Source organism: Carlito syrichta, unplaced genomic scaffold (assembly GCF_000164805.1).
Source record: "Carlito syrichta isolate Samal-C Ts95f unplaced genomic scaffold, Tarsius_syrichta-2.0.1 Scaffold287988, whole genome shotgun sequence".
Lineage (NCBI taxonomy): Eukaryota > Metazoa > Chordata > Mammalia > Primates > Tarsiidae > Carlito > Carlito syrichta.
The window spans coordinates 213,038-229,770 of NW_007232084.1; the positions used below are offsets into that span (position 1 = coordinate 213,038).

General features: G+C 40.6%; 1 protein-coding gene across 1 annotated transcript in view; it reads left to right on the forward strand.

Moving 5' to 3' along the window:
* The window catches only part of LOC103255280 (sodium/bile acid cotransporter 7), a 76,348-nt gene that overhangs the window by 46,653 nt on the left and 12,962 nt on the right, over positions 1-16,733 (forward strand). The gene's annotated exons all lie outside the window — the stretch shown is intronic.

A 16,733-nucleotide genomic window follows, 5' to 3' on the forward strand; every position in this document is an offset into this window, starting at 1 on the left:
TATGTAGTCTTATTTTATGATTTTGAACTCTTCAGATTAAACGGGTAGGAGTATTGTCCACTGTTAGATAAAGAACAATATAGCAAAGTGAGGATGGGTCATTGCTTTCAAATACTGTTATTTGATTGAACTGTAGGCCAAAATTAATAGCGTAAAATGTTGCTTAATTTGCAATTATGTTTTCAGTTCTCATAAGAGACCATCAATGTAGAATGTTAGCCTTAGAGTCTGGGCAGGGGAGGTAGAAGGGCGGATTGTTTCTAAAAAAGGAATTGGCAAAAAAAAACAAAAAACAAAAAACAAAAAAACTTCACTTTGGAAGACTCTGAAGTTGTTCCTGGAAAATGTTAACTTCTTTCCTGTGAGCTCAAAGCAAGGTGGGAATAATGTTCTTACTCCAATTTAATATTGACATTAGTTTTTAAGTTCATTTCTGAATGTTATGTTATTTCTATAAAGAAACAATATAGTTATCATTAATTCAATTGGATTAGCACTAAAAGTGAAATAAGTATTTACTTAATGGGCAAAAACAGAATAAGAAGAAAAGTGCTATTTTTACTTAGCTTTATCCAATTGCATGGCTTTATCCCAATATTCTGTTAGACATTCAGAATCTATATTTTTATTCATTAAAAGTTATTAAGTAATCAGGAGCTTTATTGAAATATACATCACCCACAAACTCCTTAAGCTGATAGGCATGTAATAGCAAAAACTCATATTAAAAATGTCTCTACCTTTTGGCATATGACTTAAGAGAATGAAGAATCATGACATTGCTTTAAGTTTGCTCATGTTAAAAAAAACTCAGTCTGTGAACAAGAAAATAATGACATTTTATAATGTTTTTATTTGTCTAGAGTCTACTATCAGTCTCAGCAAGTATGGAAAATGATTTATAAGTTGGACAGACTCTTAAGAAGCAGCTGTTATCTAGGGCTTCAGATTATTTGAATAAATACTGTATATAATTTATAGTTATGTGCATTGCAGTATTTTAGTTTTCTTTGTAATCATCATCAAATTGAAGTTGAAACAGCCTTGGAATCCATATTTCAATCTTGATTTTGTAACCTTGGACAAATCAGCTAACCTCCCTGAACCTTAGCTTTTTCATCTGTAAAATGGGCGGAATAACACTTACTTTGTAAGAGTATTGGAAAGATTAAAATTTGTTAAGTACCTAGCCCAGCACTTGAGAGATAACAGATAGTCAATGAATGACAAAATGTGTGCACTAATTGTATTGTAAATAGATTATTATAGACTAAATGAAATAGCGCAACTTAGAGCCTGCTATATCCCAGGCCAAAATAAATAGTGTAAAATGTTGCCCAGCACATGGTGGCTACTCTATAAGCAGTAGCTATTATTCATCATAAATAACTATAGTAGTTGTAACTATGTTACCACTTTCAGAGTTCCAATCCCCTGATGCCTTCCAGTAGATTTTCATGTAACAAGTGTGATCTAGTGCACTTCTTTCTTATGTGTGTTACTGTGATGTGACATCTGGAATTCCAGGTCTTCTGAAAACTAAGGGACTTTTAGCTGGGTGTAGTGGCTCATGCCTATGATCCTAGCAGCCTGGAGGGCCAAGATAGGGCCCAGCAGCCCAGGTGTTCGAGATCAGCCTGAGTGATTTTTTTTTTTTAATTAACCAGGTGGTAGCACGCACCTGTAGTCCCAGCTACTCAGGATCATGTCATTGCATTCCAGCCTGCACACAACAGAGTGAGACTCTGACCAAAAAATAAAAAAATAAAACTAAGAGACTTTTATAAAGTTAGGGAGCCCAGAGGCAAGTGCTGCCAGACCTCTCAGAGGTGCAGAGTGCAGGGATCACTGTCCTCAGATCACATGCTGAACCATGGCTGCACCAAATACTTTTCTGCAATGGGCTTTTAAACCTGACCCATTCCCAGAGATTCACTTTTGTCAGGAAAACTAAGTGTATTTCACTCGCTTCCCTGTGAAGTCCTGTGCTAGAGCTGACTGTGTTGAACAAAGAGCAAGAAGTATACCCAAGAAGCAGACTGCAGCGTGATCAGTATTCTTTTCTATAAGCAAAATCACCTACCCATTTAATCATTTTTTTTTTTGTCTTTTCATTTTTCTTAATCCCAAAGCCATAATCTCCTATTCTTTATGCTTTCTGAAAACCAATTTTCAGGCAAGCAGCTAGATGCTCAGAAGTAGTTGTTTTGCTAAAAGGGGTTGGGTTAAATTGGATTTGTGTTTGCTTTGGCAGCATTCTCCCACAAGTGGACACTTTGAACCTCCAATAAGACACTGAACTAGTGCAATATCTAAGTAATCACAAAGCGTAAATCCACAGCTACTTTCACAATATGACACTTGTAGGCGCTCTTGAAATTGTGAGACCCAGATACTCAGACTGGCTCTTCCACTGACACTACCCAGGCCTCCGTTTCCTTAGCTCTAAGATAAGATAAATTTACTTCTACCTCAAATATTCTACATTGCCTTAATCATATATGGCTTCCATCCCGCAATCTCCTAGGTAACATTTATAAAAATGGCCTCTTTGCCGCTTCCCTTATCTCAGAGATCACCTATATTTCACATAGAGCAAGGGATGTTTGGATGCCACTGCAAGCAGAGACTTGGTAAGCCCTATAAATATACTGTGTCCACTTTCACAAGATCCAGGATATATTTACCTCTACTGGTGACCTGACATCACTGGTACAGAGGATATGCCATGACAGTGACCTGAGCTACAGACTGATAATGATCCTAATAGAAATTCTTATCTTCATGGAATGAAAGAACATCACACAGAGTATGAAGAATTTGTGTTCCAGAAAGCAGGGAGAAATTTCAGGCAATATCACTCAGCTATATTTTCTCTCCCCTCTCACACAAAGATGAAATGTAACATAATATACCTATTTGGTACTTGAAAAATGTATCTTTCCCTTTGCAGTCACTGTCACAATATTTCTTCTGGTGATTTTATGTTTACATATATATCTTTAGCATCTCAAATAGAATATATTAACTGAAACTTACAAAATACCAATCATTTTTACATCCGGTGTTTGTATTTAAGAATAAATCATTGCAGGCCAAGTGGTAACCATGTAACTAATGAACCAAAGATGAAAACTCCTGCTCAAGAAGCTTTCTGAATACTCTCTTGCATATACACCTTCGATTTATTTTATTGTTCTTGCTCTCACCCTGTCTCGATCTCCCCCATGTACATGCGTCTACACACATGCTGGATTTGATTCATTGCTTTTATTAGTGCATTTGCCATTGATTGATTAGTTCTTCGTATTAGTACTTTTTCTATTGATTGATTGCAGATGAAGTGACTATTTGACCTTTAATTATGAGGCTTCCTATTGAAAATGACATTGAGCTATGGCTTCACATAATCCATCTGGAAAGCCTGACATGATGCCATTCCCTGGAGTTCGTTCAGGAAGAAAGAGGAGGCCTGAAGGAAGTGCAGAGCTATCACTGTGCCTCATCTAAAATAATACTATAGGGCTTGTTTGCTGCTCTCCTATAGTTCCAGCTCAGGGCTGGAGGTAATTTTATATTTTGTCAAGACAGCATCACTTGCTGTGGGTTGCCATCAAAGCCATGAACTCCCCCAAATTATTCTCTGGTTTGATGGTGGGTTTTGTGTGATAATGAGAAGATATTTTACATAGCAGAGATTGAAGAACAGCTTGTACCCTAGATAATGATGGCTCAGTGCACAGTCAGTCAATAGATCTCATCAAGAAAGAAATTAGATCCAAGATATCCTGTGGAATTGGTATTTTACTTTTATCTTATTTATCTCCTTCTCTTGAGTATTCAAATCACTTTGCTTGTCTAGAGTTCCAAAATATGTAGAAAACTTCCTGGCTGCACCTAGCAAGGGAATGTTTCAGGACAGCTGAGGTCCTTAAGTTAAGCATATATTAGTTTTTAACGTTTTTGAATAGTAAAATGAAAACACATAATCGCAGAGCGTGTCAGTTGACTATTGGCAGTTAGTGGTGAGACTCCCGATTTTTTCTTATTTCCAAAAGCATTTCTGAGTTGAATGAATGCTCTTTAAATTTTAAATCGAGTGTTGTAATCAATGCTTATTGCATATCCGCTGTGTCGCTTGCAGTTTACAGACATTTGTGTACAAAGGCAAATCAAGGCAACCGTTCCTCCCATTGTTTCTGTGGACCTCATTATGGATCTAGTCACAGTTTCACAGTTGAACTATGATGAGAAATTATGCACTAAGCTACAATAGTATAGCTTTTGGTAGACATAGGATTCTGGAAGCACATACCTGATTCTAGTCTGGATTCAAGTTCCAGTTCTCTCACCAAAAGCTAACACAAGGCCAGGTGCAGTGACTTGTAATCCCAGCACTTTGAAAGGCCCAGGCTTGAGCTCAGGAGTTCCAGACCAGCCTTGGCAACGTAGCCAGAACTTGCTACAAGAAATCAAAAGATTAGCTGGGCATGGTGGCCCACATCTATAGTCCTGGCCACTCGGGAGGCTGAGACAGAAGGACTGCCTGAATCCAGGAGGTTGAGGCTGTGGTGAGCTGTTGATCATGCCACTGCACTCCAGCCTGGTGACAGAGTGAGACTCTGACTCAAAAAATGGATTAACTTCTATAGGTCTCATTTCCTCATCTGTACAATAAAAAGGTGTACAGACTGATGTCTGTGACTCCTACTGGTTTTAACTTTCTATGAGTCTATGACTGATATTTCCGCTCTATGAAATGTAACAACAGTTTTTCTATTATGTGTGCAAAGGAAAAGAGTTACTGAAAGGAAGAGTTATATAAATAATGTTACAGTATTACAGGGAAGGAAATATGGCTGTTGCTTCTTCCTAAGGAAGCTAAAGGATATCTTCACACTCCAAAGAGTGTCATAGGAGAAACAAAACCTTAAAGGATCTTATTTTCCTTTTTAATGGGAAGTTTTTCAAGAATGTAAAAAGATAACCTACAACTTGGAGAGAAAAGATCATTTATAACATTTGGATCATTTTCTCACGAGGAAATGGAACTGAAATGTAAAAGTTTGCATTTCTGATATTCTTTTTCCCCAAAGCTTATCTGCAATTCTATTTGGCATATTGCAGCACTTTTAAAAGCCCTTAACCCAGTATATCATGTAACCTGAACAACCTTGATTATTAGCATCAGTAATTATTGTCTTATTTTGCATATGAATAAATGAGAGCATATCTCTAACAATCTTTGCTGTTTAAAAAAAAAGGAAGGAAAGCATAGAAAAAAATTATTATAAACTTATTACTGATCATATTCCAGAAGTGAGATTCCAGGCCTCCTACCTTCCAGTACTGGTTTGGATTATAGGATATGAAAGCAGAAAGGATTTGAAGAGCAGAAATTGCGATACTGTTCCAAGCATTGTAAATGTTCAACCTTGGCATGGGTCTAAGTTGCTTTATTAATTGTTTAAAAGAAAATTACTTCTGATTACATTGCTGGTTTTAAGACAGTTCTGAAATACTTAACATCTATCTTTGTTCCACCAACTTATATTTCCATGTGGCCCAGTCATAAACCAGTACTCATGTCTTATATTTTCTTTATGATTAACAAAAAGTTGTATTCCATCTAAAGCAGATCTTAGCGACCCAGTCTTACCTTTCATGAGGCAATGCTGTCTGCACCCCATTCTTGCACACTCAGAGTCACAGTGCCATTTGATGACAAGCTGTTAAAGTGGAAATAGAAATCCAGAGGAAAGACAGAAAATAAAAGACTGTCTTTGCAGCGTAGCCATAAATATATTTCTGCCATGCCGTTTGCCTCGAGAGTTGCAGTTCTGGAAAGAATGGCAGTTTGGGAGTCTTTCCCATTTGACAGATTCTTAAAGATGCTACTGAAATTATGGGCCCAGTAGATTTTTATCTCCATGGTAAGGAATAGTGAAAGAGCATCTGTCATTTTGTGCTATTTTCTGATCCACATAAAGAACGGGAGTATTCTGAGTCCTCAAAGTGATATACTAGTGTTCTCCAGGGGTTTGTGAACTATTTGGGTTGTTTTTTCTGAATTTGATAACTGAAAATTGTTACTAGCATATCTAGACTGTAATCAAAATATAAGAACTCTCCAGGGTTCTAGACAGTGAGTATGTAATTAAGATAACAAAACTTCTTTGAAGGATCCCAGTCTGACCTTCAAGCATCATTCATAATGATATGTCAGATGTTTACCTAGAAGACCAGTGCCCTGATACCAACACACTTCTCCTCCTCCTCCATGTTTTCTGTACCAGAGAGTGTCAAAAATGTTTAACCACAACCTCCATTTAGAAATATATTCTACAACATGATCCAGAATTGATTTTGCAGCTCACTAGTAGGTCATAATCTAAGTTCTGGAAAGTATTGCTCCATTCTTTGCTTAGTGAGAGGGTTTTATCTCCTTCCTCAAATAGTTACCATGTAGGCTTTGACTTCTGCTGTCCATTTCTCACTGGACTTTAACCCAAATTTTTGATACCATGTAGGAACCAAAGCTAAATTAAGACTCAGAGTAATTCTTGATTTGCATAATATAAGATACTTGTATTCAGATTATTATTTTATTCAGCTTATGTAACAGTTTCTATACCTTCTGGTGATTTATTCAACATGTTTTAAATGGAATAGTAATATCAGCTGACATTGATTGGGTATTTAATATGCAAACATTGTTACATGAAGTAATTTACTTTATAACACTTATCTGTTGACAGTGTGGTAATTATGCATGCACTCATTAGTTTAGACATCAGCGCCAGGGACAGCCAGTTGTTCTAATGGAAAGTTTTGCCCTGTAGTAGTGTTCAGCTACCAGTTTATCAGAAAGGAAATACTCTAGAAGAAGCTACTGCAGTTTGGGCTTGTAGCTGGCCCTCCCTCCCCCTGATAGTGGACCTGGTACACAGTGGGTACCACATGCCCCTCCTCTCTCCCTCCCACCCCTAGCAGTGTCCAGCATCTGCCAATCCCACCCTCATGCTCCTGTGTCCAGTGATCAGGGCCCGCTTATGAGTGAGAACACACGGTATTCAGTTCTTTGTTTCTGTGAGCGTTCACTTAGAATGATGGTCTCCAGCTGCATCCCAGTTGCTGTGAAGACCATGATTTTGTTCTTCCTTTCAACTGTATAATATTTTATCGTGTATATGTACCACATTTTCTTGATCCAGTCCCCTTTCAATGGGCATCTGGGTTGGTTCCACGTTTTTGCTTATTGTAAATGATACTGCAGTGAACATACATGTGCAGCTGTCTTTTTGGTAGAGTGAGTTATCTTCCTCTGGGTATATTCCCTGAAGAGGGATTGCTGGATTGTATGGAAGCTCAATTTTTAGTCCTTTGAGAAAATGCCACACTGCTTTCCACAAAGGTTGTGGAAAAACTTACGTTCCCACCCACAGTGTAGAAGCATTCCCCTGAAAGGGAAATTTGGAAGTGAGGGGAGTATATCCTGTTATTCTAGAACCTGTCCTCTCTGATGAGGCCTTTCCACATCAGCCACCACAGCCCATTTCCCAGTTCTTCCTGTTCATCTGGGCACCCCCTGTCAGTTGCAGAGGGGTTTGTTTATCATCATTATGATTATTCTCAATATGTAGGAAATCTGCCTCTAGCAGTACTAAAATGTGCATCACAAAACAACACTCCCTGGTAGACTGCATTTGAAGTGAAGAATCCTACCCTGAGACCCCGTCCGCTTGAAGTTTTATCTCTCAATCTCAACTTGCAGAGATCGATGAGGAACAATTGTCCTTCCAGAGTTGCATCTCTCCAATTATCTATTCAGCTATGTCTCTACCCAGAAGTACCCTTAATTGACCCGGACACTGTAAGCCAGGTTGAGTGTATTTAATGACAGCCTGCTCCATGCTTCTTTACAGTAAAGAGTGGATGAACCTGCAGCTGAGAAGCAAGGGTAACACACACCCATTCCGTCCCCACTTAACAGCCCCAACCAAGCAACGCCAGCCAGAAATCCAAGTGAACTGCCCACTTTTTAAAACTGTGGAGTACCCAGTAGTTTTTGACAAGTTACCCTGGAGGCAGAAGGAGATATAAAATTGGACACAACTCAAAAGATTCCCCAGCCCTAGGAAGCCAGCTGATTTGGAATGTCATCCGTACTGATGCTGAGCATGTTGATGAAATTGGAGCCATGACACTTCCCAGAGCTGCCTTTGCTGCAAGTTTGCTCTATAAGATGCCAATGAAAAGATGCTTTTAAAACGTAATCTACTTTATTCATCGAACAAGGGCTTATTTGGTGCCTACTATGTGCCAGGCCTGTTTTAGGCCATAGGGGTACAACAGTGAACAAAACACAAAAAAACTCACACGTCGCATTTCTTACCCTTATCTAGCTTCCTTTCTAGAGGGGATAAGCAGACATCAAAATGTATAGCACAACAGATGATGGTAAGTGATGGAGAAAAATAAAACCAGAAAGAAGAACAGGGAGTGCCAGGGTGGAGGTCGGAGGCTTAAAGGGCACATTCGATCAAAGACCAGAAGGAAAGAGGGAGCAAGCATGTGGGTCTTTAGGGGAAGGAGATTCCAACCAGAGGGAAAGCAAAGAAGAGGGCCCAGGCAGCAGTGTGCTTGGTATGTTGGAGGAAGGAAGATGAGGATGGCGTTGGAGCAGAATAAGTGAAAGAGAGAGTTCTAGAAGACGAGGTCAGTGTAACAGGAGAGGTGTCCAGTCATGTCATGGTAGGCCTTAGTGGCCATTGTAAGGACCTGCCTCTGAAAGGGGAAGCCATTGGAGGGTTTTGAGCAGGTAAGGGACAAGATCCCATTTTCTAATTGGAAGGATCCCTGTGGTTACTCTGTTAAAAGTAGACTGGGGTTGGGTGGATGGGAGGGTGCAGCTGTGAGAAACAGAGAGACAGGCAAGAGGTTTTAATCCAGACAAGAGTTTAGGGTGGTTTGATCAAAGGTAATAGTGGTGGAAGAGGTGAGAAGCATTGGATTTGAGATATATTTTGAACACAGAACTAACAGGAATTGCTGGCAATTGGTTATATGTGTAAGAGAACAAGGAATTAAAGATGTTTGTCCAGAGGGGCTGTAAGGGTGGAGTTGCCATTTGCTGGGTGGGGTAAGACGGCCAAGGAGTGCATGTTAGTGGCTAGAGATGGATGTGGGAGCAGATCAAGAGTTCAGTTTTGCACGTGTTAAGTTTGAGGTATCCTTTTGACATCCAGTGGAGTCTGGAATTCTGATCAGGCTGAGGTTTTCAGCCTCTGGATGTTATTTTAAGCTCTCAGACTGGATGAGATCACTAAGGGTGTTCATAGTTAGAGAGAAAGAGCTCCAAGGGCTGAGAACCTGAGATTCTCCAGAGGATAGAGAGGATATGGAATTATTTTGATAATGAAATGATATGAAAGTCCAAGTCAGCCAGATCTATAGCCATCCAAACGGGTAAGCCTAGATTTTTCTCCTGTCTTACAAGGTTGAGGTGAACACTAAATTCAGAAAATAGATGTGAAGACATTTTGAAACATTAAAAGAAGGACCTGACAGTTATTTGGTGCCTACTATGTGTTAGGCACCTAACTTGCCTGACTGTCTCATATCATCTTTACAACAGCCCTGTCCAATAGCGATTATTGATCTCATTGTCCAAACAAGAAAACCAAGCCTCAGAGAGGTGAATTAACTCATCCTAGTTCATACAGCGAGTACATGGCAGAACTAGCATGCGTGTCCCATCTGTCTACCTCCAGAGTCCTCTGGCTCCACCGTCTGAGACCTGGCTCTTTTAACATGGCTCACAGTACAGTCACCTGGGAAATGTTCAGTACCATGATGCCAGGGGCCTTCCCCCATACCTCTAAACGAAATCCATCAGGTGAATCAAATGGTCACTGAGGCTGAGAACCACTGTATCAGACAAGTTCATTGTGTTTGTATGCATTTATACTCTACTGTGTTCCAAAAAAAAAAATGTAAGGTAGCATTGCACCTACCCATTTGTAAACAAAATTGACCATTTGTTTGTGCAAGGGTTAAAACTATCTGTGATCGGATATCATCATGACTAGATATGTTAAGTATTCAGAGGAGAAAACTGAGAATAGATAAACATCATTATTTTCAGAAATGACTTCCAGCATTTAATTTCTTCCTCTACCTAAATGAGGTCCTGGCTGCCAAATTTGTATATTATATTATCGAGAATAAGTGAAGGTCAGGAGTAGGTTATCAAGACATCATCTAGGTAAGATAAACCACAGAAACCTGAGTTAACCTTTTTAAGAGAGGAGGATCTAAGGAGAAATAAGTGGTTTTTAATCCCCAAATCAAAACTGCTTTGTTCTTTCATGTGAGAAGCATCTCTTCTAAGGTTCTTGTTCATCATAAACTCAGTACCATCAAGAAGAAAATGACTGCCAGAGGATGTTTAAGGGTCATGTTGACAAAACAAAGCAAAATGTATTAAAAATAGTTAGTGTGCATTTGGGTCACAGCTTACTCACGTTTACCTTTTAATTAATATTTGGAAGCCTTCCAGAAGACCCACCATCTAAAGATAAGAAGAGTATCAATGCAACATTTTTTTTTTTGAGTTGGAGTCTTACTCCATCGCCCAAGCTGGAGTGCGGTGGCACGCTCACGGCCACCCCAGCATCAACTTGCTGGGCTCTGGTGATCCTTCCACCTCAGCCTTCCAAGTAGCCAGAACTACAGGTGCGCGCTACCACACCTGGCTAATTTTTTGATTTATTGTAGAGATGAGGTCTTGCCAAGTTGCCCAGGCTGTTCTCAAACCCTTGGGCTCAGGCAATCCCTTCACCTTGGCCTCTCAAAGTGCTGGGATTATAGATTTGAGCCACCACACCCGGCCTCAATGCAACATTTTAAGGAAAACTAAGTTTAGTTGGTGAGGGTGGCAGAAAGAAATGAGCTCCATGAAAGCTCATATCACACCATCAGCTTCTCTTTGTATTGGACCTAAAAGTTTCAAGTGTTTTTCTTCATTTCTATAGAAATCCATATTTAAAATTCTGTAAAGTTAGACAAGGTTTTCCAGAGCCAGTCAGACAGGGCCAATTCTATGCTGGTGACCATGGTAAATATATTCTTATGACCCTGTATTATTTTTGTCACATGAAATTCTCATCCTATTTTTGATGTTTTCACATCTTGTGAGTGTGAACATTAGCCAGATTGTCTCTTTAGAAGACTAAGCGACTCTTCATTCACAGCCTAGGAAGGGAAAAAAAAGTAATCTCACTACTTCCTGCCAACTTGTCTCCATAAACATGGTGGGCCCTCATGGAAACACTGCCACTGTCTGAACGAAGCCTTCATGGCTCAGTTCTTTAATTCATTTCTAAATTCCCTGTTTGCTAATTATTCTTACAATGCTGTCAGACAGGTGAGGGTGTACCTAATCTTCTGAGGCAGAAACCTTCAATTGGTAGAGTTAAATGTTTCATTGTCAGCATCTGTTGAGTTAACGCAGGTCATTCATTAAACATCTTTTCCAATCAGAACATACCTGTTTCAAAACAGAAATAACACCAGCTGCTCATTTTGGTCTTTTCTTGCTTCTTTATTTACATAAAACTTCCAGCAAAGTGATGAGGCTACAGCCAGGTAATTGAAGGCTGCGGCACAATCCTTAATTTTTCGAATGTTCCCAAAATGGTCATCAACCAACCTTTATTTGAAGCAAGTAAAAGTTTGCGAAACTATAAGCACCTTTGTTGAGCAGTGATGCTCTTCCTTTCAGACTTTTCTTGTGTAAATATGACTTTCCTTAGGTCTCCGCCCTCCATTATTCTACCTTAACATTATCAAGCATCCCTTTGCTAGGGTTCCCAAGTACTCTGACAAATCACTCTTCAGGCATTTTGTCACATAGCATAATGTAGAGCAGACTCTGGAGAGTGATCTGTCTGTATTTTGGCACCCCAGCTCCATCCTGTTGCTAGATGAGTGTGGCTTTGGGCAGCTTTTTATTTGTCCGCTGCCTCTATCTCTTCATCTGAAACCTGAGGATGATGATGGTAACTAAGCTCACATTCTGGATGTGAGGAGTGGGACAGATGAGTTGATGCTTGTAAGCTCTCAGAACAGCAACCAGCACATAGTGAACCCCATGTAAGCATTTGCTACTATCAGCATTCTGCCTTACCAATGACACATGAAGACCAGCAATATCCATGAAACTCCAGATACGGCTTCTGAAGTCCTTGCCGAGGTGCGTTTGCTGGAAGACCAGAACATGAATCCTCTGTTTTCTAAAGGCCTGGATTACTGGAGTGTTCCTTTCTCCTAATAATGGCCTTCGATATGTAGTTTGTACCCTTCTATTTGTGCATTTCCCTTCTCTTCCAGGCCCAGTTCTTTACTGGGGGATAAAGGAATATTTTTGAATTCTGGTTTTGAAGTATGAAGAAAAGCTAAGTCTCTCGGCAAAGTTTTACGTAAATATCTACTTAATGTAGTTCAATAGCTCCTGACTACACCTGAAAAGAAATCTGAGCTTCAAATATCTTTCTTGTAACGGGAGGAAAAGGCAGGAGAGCAGTACTAAGGCTTGAAAACAGTTTGTTAGTAGACAGCAGAGTCCAGTTTGGGTCGCATTTTTGGCTGCCACGTGTAGATTTCAACTTGTCCCTCCCCCTCTCATGTGCTTCCTACAGAGATAACCATATGATTCTTTTCAAACTTCAGAGGGTGGAAATTAAAATTCCTTTTGAGCAGGGCTCGGTGGCTCAGCCTGTAATCCCATGCCTTTGGGAGGCCGAGGCGAGTGGATTGCCTGAGCCCGCGGGTTCAAGACCCACCTGAGCAAGCGAGACCTCATCTCTACAATAAACCAAAAAATTAGCCGGGCATGGTAGCGCGCGCCTATAATTCCGGCTACTCTGAAGGCTGAGGCGGAAGGATCGCCGGAGCCCAGCAGGTCGAGGCTGCGGTGGCCGGAAGCGGCCACTGCACTCCAGTCTGGGCGACCGAGTGAGACTCCAACTCAAAAAATAAAATAAAATTCCTTTTGTACATACCTGGTGCAAGATTATCCTGTTCTTCTGCCAGAACTCTAGCAAAGAGGGTTTGTCAGACATCCCAGAGCTGCTACCCTTGGCTTTGTATTCAGCAATTTGGAAATGCTAAATCTGCCCAGATTCTACAAACCCAAACCCCGGGACACCAAGAAAACCACTTGAGAGCTCTAATGTGCATATATATATTTAGCTGCACCTCATTTTAGATAACTCTTTGTATAAAAAGGATGCAAATGTTTTCGTCTGTGTCTTGTAAAGCAACTGTAGAGGTTCAGATGCTGCGGTGGGGTCATACCAAAGCTAATGTGGCAGGAATTTTCAGTTAAAGATGTCATGCCACAAAAAGAGCAGGGGAGCAGATAGAATAAAATGTAAATCACTGGCAAGGATAAGCCAGCACATATTCAGATCCCTTGGAGAATTTGGGCAAAGGACAAATTGATCATTTAGATGGAGGGGGGCAATGAGAGCAGGTCACATTATCTATGACATCCTGTCCCCTCCTTGATTTTCCAGCCTTTGGAAGGTTCCAGAATGGGTTTGGGGGAAGTCTTAGAATAGCCAGGATTACAACCACAATGGAATTCTGGAGACTGTGCAGACTAAACACTACCTGGTCCAAAAAGCTACACCACAGGCCAGCGTACAGGCAGCACCAGACCGACCCAGCAGGCAAGCCATACCCATCCACCCAAAGGTGGTAGCCTTTGTTTTGACACCTTCTAAAAGGGAAAGAAAAGTTAGAATAACTAATCTGCTCACTGAATCCATTTTGCCTAACAACATTTTTGCTCCAGCAGTACTGTATCTTTCCACTGCCTTATGCTATCTTTTTAGGTGGCATTGCTCTTTCCCTAGCTCTGGTGTGATACTTTCCATCTTCTCTGTTAAATGAATAAGAATGTTTGCTCCAGAAAGTGTTTGTCAGTGTGTTCACTGCACCTAGAAGAGTATCTGGCATATAATGGATGAATTCTTACAGTGTCCTAGACATTGAGTATTATTCAGTGTCCTAGACATTGAGTATTATTCTGTAGCGCAGTAGCCCCAAATCTGAGAGAACTTGTACATAATGTTTGCCTGTTCCAAAGAAGTCACCCAGAGTTCCAGCAGGGAGAGATATGGGTTTATTAATTGTACAAGAAGGCACCAATGGGAGACGTCAGTGAGGAATCCGTGCCTTGGGACCACATAGCAAACAGTTTTATAATGGAGCAATTTAGTTATTCAAATTCCTATACAGTGTTTACAATTACATTGATTAAGAGTGATGGCTACATTATCTTTGGGTTACTTAGTTACCTGCATCCTGTGACAAGTCACCTGCATCCCATGACTAACTGCTGGGGATATGTGCATATTCTGCAGAGAACAGCCTTGGTCAGAGGCTACTTCTTGGATTAGTAGCAGAAAGAAACCAGGAATAGGAGGAAAAAGTTTATGTCCAGACATTTACCCCACACTGTTTATTTTAAAAAAAAAAAAAACTACAAAGTAAACCGGGCTCGGTGGCTCAGCCTGTAATCCCACGCCTTTGGGAGGCTGAGGTGAGTGGATTGCCTGAGCCCGCGGGTTCGAGACCCGCCTGGGCAACTTGGCAAGATCTCATCTCTACAATAAAGCAAAAATCAGCCGGGCGTAGTAGCGCATGCCAGTAGTTCCAGCTACTTGGAAGGCTGAGTTAGAAGGATCACCGGAGCCCAGCAGGTCGAGGCTGCGGTGGCCGGGAGCGGCCACTGCACTCCAGTCTGGGTGACGGAGTGAGACTCCAACTAAAAACAAAACAAAACAAAAAAAAAACTACAAAGTAGGTACAGTTTATAGATGTGAAAGTTGAGGTTAAATAACTTGCCCAGCCAATTCCACACAGATGGGATATGAAATTCAGAACCAAGACTCTGACTCCTGTGCCAGGCTGCTTCTCCTCCTCCTCCTCCTCCTCCTCCTCCTCCTCCTCCTCCTCCTCCGACTCCTGTGCCAGGCTGCTCCTCCTCCTCCTCCTCCTCCTCCTCCTCCTCCTCCTCCACTTTCCAGGTATTTGGGGACTAGAGGCATACGCCACCATGCCCAGCTAATTATTTTTTTTGTAGAGACAAGGTCTCACTATGTTCCCATGTTGGTCTTGAATTCCTGGGCTCAAGCAATCCTCCCGCCTTGGCCTCCCAAAATGCTGGGATTCCAGGTATGAGCCACAACACCTGGCCCAGGCTTCTTAACTGTACCATGTGCAGCCTCATGCAGCCTCTTGGATATGATAAATGATAAAGCCCTGCATTAAACACCAGCTAGTAGTACTGAAAATGAGCTTGCTTTAGGATGATCCTAACTGAGAGGCTTTCTAACCAACTTCCAAAACTGGAATGGCATCATTCCGTGCTATAGCAACTGTATATAATCACCCCTTTGTTTAGTAATTTGAGATAGATCAGTGCCTGTGAGTTTGACTTTCAGTGACTATTCTGTCTCTGAAAAGAAAGGCTGTGTGTGTGGGTGTGGGTGTGGGTGTGTACATGTGTGCACGCACATGGGTGTGTGTGGTGAGTAAGGAGCACAGAGATTGTCATGCAATGGTGTCTGAAGCATGACCGTGTTCCTCAGCTGCAGCTGCCTTCCTGGGTCATGTATGCTTGAAGAGACCAACTATCCCATGAATTTTAAAGGCAAATGTGAGCTTTTCTGAGAGGTTTACTAGGGAGGAAGAGATAGAATTTAAGTAACAACATTAGGACATTTGGATAGTAAACTTATGGATGTTTCTAACCAAGAAAAAACTAAAGTAGGAAATCACCATGGCAACTTAAGAGAGGAGCAACTGGATTCCAGATTTGCCAGCAGCTCTTTCCAGAACACAGTGAAGAGTCTGAGAAAACATTTAAATGGAAAACAAGTCATGTGAATTCAGGCGAGTGAATCTTTGAAAGACAGGAAATGATCTAGGTGATCAGTGTAGACTATCTCATAGCTAAGTAGGAAAGCAAAGGCAATATTAGTCTTAAACAAAAGGGGGGTGTTTTTCAATATACAGAGGGTGCCAAAAAAAGTATACACATTTTAAGAAAGGAAAAACTGTATTAAAACTGTAATACCCAGTATATGCCAATAACAAAAGACGAATACAAGTCACGTTTGACTTCTGTAATTGTAAGAGGTGTTCAAGTGGTTACCACCAGCATCAAGACACTTCTGATTACAGCAAACTAAAAGTAATACAGAGATAAAATCACTTAAAATGTGTGTACATATTTTGGCACCCCCAGTATCTCTCTTATTCCATACTTCAATACTCATTTCAAATTGTGTGTTTCTTGGTCAGTCCAGTTTCTTTCCTTCCTGCCATATCAAATGTACTTTTGCCCAGTGAAATATAATCCCCTCCCAGAGGAGCATGTGAATACATTCTCCTTAAAGTCTAGTGAAGCCACTAGTTTTTTTTCTAAATTCTATCTCTTTCACATTACTTTAGCATCTGTACTTAAACAATCAGTCATGTATATATTGAGTAAGAGCCCTGTGCTTGAACATTGCAGGGGATTAAAATAAAAATATAATACTTTGCCTATGCTCCGAAGAAAACAAAACCTACATAAAAGGAAATACAGCAACATAATCAAATGCAAAATTACATGATGCAATTAGGAAAAGTGCCTTTATTCTTCAAAGTATGAAGAA